The sequence below is a fragment of the Saccostrea cucullata genome, unplaced genomic scaffold (genome assembly GCF_032062105.1).
Source record: "Saccostrea cucullata isolate Sc308-1 unplaced genomic scaffold, CSIRO_AGI_Scuc_v1 ctg1479, whole genome shotgun sequence".
NCBI classification, from domain to species: Eukaryota; Metazoa; Mollusca; class Bivalvia; order Ostreida; family Ostreidae; genus Saccostrea; species Saccostrea cuccullata.
The window spans coordinates 158,558-165,049 of NW_026929620.1; the positions used below are offsets into that span (position 1 = coordinate 158,558).

General features: G+C 36.0%; 1 pseudogene; it reads right to left on the reverse strand.

Moving 5' to 3' along the window:
* Positions 1-2,208: 2,208 nt before the first annotated feature.
* LOC134281458 (piggyBac transposable element-derived protein 4-like) lies at positions 2,209-5,919 on the reverse strand (annotated as a pseudogene).
* Positions 5,920-6,492: the final 573 nt, after the last annotated feature.

The following is a 6,492-nucleotide window of genomic DNA, read 5'->3' on the forward strand; positions in this document are numbered from 1 at the left end:
TACTAAAACAAAGGTTGGGACCCTTAACCCTTTAACTACCAGAGATTTTGTGTATTTTGCTGCATATTGATTAAAAATTTTCGAATATAAATTTCGGCATTTTCTAGTCACTTTTACATAAAGCAACCCATATATTTTCTGAAATGTAAAATCCTAAAGTATTTGATTTCGTAGAGTAAAATGACATTGCTGTTGCCATGCCAACGAATAAGACCCATAATTGCCAAATATGTGTTTTTCTTCTTTTTACTTCTTAGAAATACACAAATTTACAAATAAGGCTTCCATAACAGAGATTTAGTGATACTATAAAAACAAAGCATATTGTGAACTTTTTTAAAGCTATACTTGTTAATTTTATTGTAAAGCAGGGGGGGGGGGCATAATGTCCGTCATCCGTAAGCATTTTTTAACCCCCAGATATTGTTCAAACTGAGAGAAAAATTTTCAGATGAAAATTAGGAAGCTTTTTACTCACTGTTATATATACTCTAAAAGGTAAAATGCTGAAGAATTTTATTTGGTATAATAAAATGGCGTAACGGTTGCTATGGCAACTGAATGCATCCCAAAACTGCAAAAATGTGACTTTTCAAGTTTTTTTTGGAGATGCACAAATATAAATTGAATAACATTCCTTTTTTTGCAGAGTAATGTCTGATAATATTCATACAAAGCATTCAAATATAGTCAGTTTTCAATTGAATTTTAGATTTTGTGTTCAAAAACCTATGGTGTCCGGATAGGGTCATTTGCGTTAGCGCGACATCGCGTTCAGATAAACGAGACATCGTGCTAACACACAACACGCCGTCGCGCTAACACAACTTTGCACAACACGCCGTCGCGCTAACACATTGTTTGGTATAACTTTTGAACCATTGAAGATAAAGACTTTATATTTGGTATGCGAACTCCACTAATTAAGTTCTTACAAGAAGGATATGGAAATAACGAACAGTATTCAATCTCAACGTCCATTAAACAAATATACAAAATAAGTGCAGAGCAAACACGGACCTCCGAAACATCAGAGGTGTGATCAGGTGCCATGGAGGAGTGAGCAACCCCTGCCGACCGGTCACACCAAATGACACCAAGGTAAATGACCTTGTGACCTTGACCTTTATGCTAACAATAGCTTTGTTTGAACTTTGTTGCCACTTGGCACATAGTGTTTCACAAATACATCTTGCTTAAAAATTATTTTAGAATTGACTTCAGTGAAATACTACTTTTTGATTAACGTAATAGACCATGATGAAAATTTAATAACAGTATGTCAAAAATACAAAATTTATCATCTTAGATACTTACATAGCTGTCAACATATACATTCATATATAAAAACAAAGGCATCTACACAAACACCTGGTTATAATCACATCACAATGTTTGTTTTTCATGGTACAACTATTAAGTAAAATGGTGCATAAACAGGTATGTATTATAATAAGAAATTTAACAAAATGCAGTATGATCAGAGAAGAAGAATAAGCTTACAACATGGGTAACGAAGCTAAAACCAATCACTTTAGGTTTCTAATATAGTGTCATACCAAAAACATGACAAGTATACATGCACATTCAATATTAAATACTTTTTCATAACAATACTGCTGTATGACTTGCATTTGAAGAAATATATTACAAAAATATAAATGGAAATAGACCAATATAAAATGTTAACATTGAAAAAACTCACAGGTACATGTATATGTACATACATTTTCCATGTTATGACTACATGATGAAATATACAAGATCTTGATACATGTACATTGTTACTTAATATTTTGAAAGGAATTACTAAGAAGACAAAATTCACCACAGAGTTACTATACATGTATTTATATTTCCAGTTCTAATTATATTCTCTGTGATAACTCATTGAAAGTTAACGGAGTTGATATCTTGAAAATTCTACTGGAATAAAATGAGGCTGGTTGATAGGTCAGGAGCTATGGAGGCCTACATGTGTAATATGCTTGCAAATCTCGTACGCATTTTTCTCTGTGTCTGATGCTAAGGAGGCCAAATATGCATGTATTAAAATTTCCTCCGGATGCCTTTGTGTTTGACGTCAGTGAGCAAACACTAACAACAAATATCTACTATGTACCACTTACCCAGTAGTCAAAATTCAAAGATAAAATACTAAACATAGTGTAACTGATTTTGAATGTGATATGTCTGGAAACATGCACCTCTACACAAATGGATACTGCAAATATTGCAACCATATACAGTCTCACGTCTTAAACCTTGTGAACTACAACATTTGCATCGCCTCTTGCTTTCATTTACCTTTACACTCATGTGGTGTGCTACACTTGCTGTTGTAATTGAGGGTGATGAGGCTGAACTTGGCGTGACCTTTTACGACTAGAGAAGTCTCCAATCAAGCACTGTGCTAAGTCTAATGAAAAGTCAGACAGTGAATAATGGACTCGTGGTTTCTCTGTACCCGGGGTGTGCATCCACAGGAGAAAGCTGTTAATGATGGAAATTTCCAATATGAAATTCATAAAGTATTTCCAGAATTTTTTTGAAGGTTTACCAACAGGATTCTTTGACCTGTACTGTTGGGAGCGGTCCACACCACAGTAATGTTCCTGGTAGTGCTGGACAGCCGGGGGCGCTGAAGTAGAACGGCACCACCCCCCCCCCCTAACTTGTCTGACTGCAGGCTCATCTCCAAGCGGATTTGATGTGGTGGACAATACATGCACCTACAATAGTAAATTTTTGTCATACAAAGTTAAGTCTAGAAGACACTTTGGAACACTGAAGGAAAATTGCAATAAACTAGATACTAATCTTACTGGTTTATTATCGTTCCACACTGTAAGGACCATGTTTCCATGTTGCAGTTGTTGTGCATCTCCACGTTCTAACTTAGGGTTTTTCAATTCTATGGGAAACCCCTTTCTGTTGGTCTTGATTGTTCCACAGGCATATATCCCATAGGTTTCTAGGGATTGGACCAGGGGGATTGAAGTGAAAAATCTGTAAATTGTAACAACATTTCAATCACTGATAATGCAAGAATAGTTAGGAACTTAAACACTAAACGTACAAAGCATATTTTTTTAATATACATAAATGAACAAAAAATTTAAACAGGTACATTTATACACACCTGTCAAAGAAGACATGATGACCTTTCCACTTGATATCCTTGCATAGATGATTCACTACTTTCTCTCCTAGGCTTTGACCTTGCATTTCATCATATCGACCAAGGTATAGTCTATAATCATGTGTGTACCCATTGGGCTCACAACGCATCCATATCTGTAAAAGAATCTGACTTGTTTCAAGAAAAAGTCAATCACAAAATGAACTAGATTTAATTTGAGCACTTAGCTCACAAAATGATTTTTGAAAACTTGTTATTTTCTACCCAAGATGATGAGTCCATGGCCAAGGAGAAAGTGAATTGGTGTTAAACAGTTAGTGGTTTGTGTTGAGGATTCTAAAAAAAAAAAACTTCACAGAAATGGAGCCCACACCCCACTTGTTTCACAAATTCCTTGTCTATTTTTGACAGATATTTATTTTTACATTTTAAGTAATGATTATACCTTCAGTCCTCTTTTTTTGGCTTGCATGGAGTATACTGGCGGGCGTAATGGTTCCCCTTGTATCTCACCATTCCTTCATCAATACTTTGACATTTTCCAGGCTCGTAATACTTCTTGAATGGTTCTCGTGTTGCAGTTACCAGAGGACGAATCTTATGCAATCTACAAAATGAAACCAAATACGGAAAATCAAGGTTTTTTCCACAATTAATAGTAACCCCCCCCCCGAATAAAAAACAGAATGTACTGAATTCCTTTCGTAGCAATGCACTGCTAATAAACCATATGCTCAAAAACCAAAACCCGACACTTCTACACAAATTTCAAAAGGTTAAAACATACAATACACATTAAATTTTTAACGCTTACGTCAAACTTTTAGTGAGTGTTTTTTTTTTTAGAATTCAACTGATTTTATTAACAAGAGGCCCACGGGCCTTATAGGTCACCTGAGTATTGTGTAACAACTTTCAAACAATTAAATTTGGTTTGTGTTTTAAACCAGAGGCCATGAAATTCAATTCACAATCTACAATTTTGAAAGAGGCACCATTGCTTATCATAATTATTAACTTAGCTTACTCTATTTACTTAATACCCAGAGGTAGATCAGAGTAACAAAAAGAAAATGCACTTCCATTTTATACCCAGTTGTGTACCTCACCCTAAAGGAACCACTGATCCATGGGCCACATACCAGTATTTCAAAATTTTGAAAATGTTGTCATAAAATGGTTGATTAATACCAAAGAGCAGATTTCAAAGCATTAATTTATTTTCAGACTATGTAACCCCCCCCCCCCCCTCTGACTCTGGGGGCATAAAAAAACCACTTTGCTAGATACACCATTCTTCATCATAAATGTATGTATACTTGGATCATTGGCACAAAACCCAGAAGCAAAGGAAAACCCAGAAGCAAAGGAAAATATTTTCAAAGAATTAATGTATTTTTACTATATAATCAATAGAGCCCCGCCCTAACACCAGAACACCTAACCCTGGGGCAATAAAATTCACAATTTTGGAAGAGGCACTGTTGCTCATCATTACTATGTGCTTAGTTAGTTTATTTAATACCCAGAAGCAGAGAAGAAAATTTTCAAAGAATAAATGCATTTTTACTATATAATCAATAGAGCCCCGCCCTAACACCAGAAACCCTGACCCTGGGACCATAAAATTCACAAATCTGGAAGAGGCACTCTTGCTCATCATAACTATGTGCTTAGTTGGTTTATTTAATACCCAGAAGCAGTAGAGAAGATTTTCAAAGAAATAATGCATTTTTACTATATAATCTATAGAGCCCCGCCCTAACACCAGAAACCCTGACCCTGGGGCCATAAAATTCACAAATCTGGAAGAGATACTCTTGCTCATCATAACTATTTGCTTAGTTAGTTTATTTAATATCCAGGAGCAGAGAAGAAGATTTTCAAAGAAATAATGCATTTTCACTATATAATCTATAGAGCCCCACCCTAACACCAGAACCCCTGACCCTGGGGCCATAAAATTCACAAATCTGGAAGAGATACTCTTGCTCACCTTAACTATGTGCTTAGTTAGTTTATTTAATACCCAGAAGCAGAGAAGAAGATTTTCAAAGAAATAATACATTTTTACTATATAATCTATAGAGCCCCGCCCTAACACCAGAAACCCTAACCCTGGGGCCATAAAATTCACAAATCTGGAAGAGGCACTCTTGCTCATCATAACTATGTGCTTAGTTAGTTTATTTAATACCCAGGAGCAGAGAAGAAGATTTTCAAAGAAATAATGCATTTTCACTATATAATCTATTGAGCCCCGCCCTAGCACTAGAACCCCTGACCCTGGGGCCATGAATTTCACAATTTTGGTAGAGGACTCAATGCTCATTACATTCATGCCAACAGTTTGCCTGCTTGATGTCCAGGAGTAAAGAAGAAGATTTTTAAAGATTGCAATAATTTTAGTGGTTTTGGCCCCACCCCTCAGGCCCCAGGGGGGCGGGGACCATGAAATTCACAATTTTTGTTCCCCTCCATCCATAGATACTGTATACCAAATTTGGTTGAAATTGGTTCAGTGGTTTCAGAGAAGAAGCTGAAAATGTTCAAATGTTAACACACGACACACGACGCACGACACACGACGCACGACGCACGACGACGGACGAAAACGGATAGCAATAGGTCACCTGAGTTACTCAGGTGACCTAAAAATCTTGAAAAGCATAAATAAGTACAAACCTAGGGATTTTTGCTTTAGTCTGGCTTTCAACATTGACGTCTGCGATGATACTCGGATCTCTTCGGATGGCTTGTATCATGCACAATGGAGTCAGTCGAGGATTGCCCATTGTAACGATGACTTCCTGACGGGAAATTAACAAATAACGAGCCCGATTTCATTTTCTGAACCCAATATATCTTAAAGCTTACAGCATAGCGAGTATTGAAATTCTATTTTTTTTTCTTTTGGATCTTTCTGATACGGAAAAAGAGATAATATCCCAGAGAAAAGAGTTGGAGTTACCAAGACTATTGGTGTTTTTGGATAGAGGATAACTAGGAAAAATTTCAATCGTTTGGGATGAAACTGAAATTTTTACACAGGTCAAGACCTTTTTGGATTCTGTTATCGCCCTTTTTGCTGTATACTACATCTTTCATCTCGCACATCCCTGCCCATACTCTCCATTTTTAAATCTTATCCAAGAATACACGATGAATGTGCCGTACACTGTTCAGAAGTCCAAGAAATTTCTCCATTTGACAAAAACTATAAATCAGCAACTTAAACCAGAAGACTCTGTCTCTCTAATAATTTTCATTGTACATACGCCATAAATGGCTTTAATAAATCAAATAGTTAGGTAGATAAAATAAATCTAAAAAATATTTTTATCAATGAG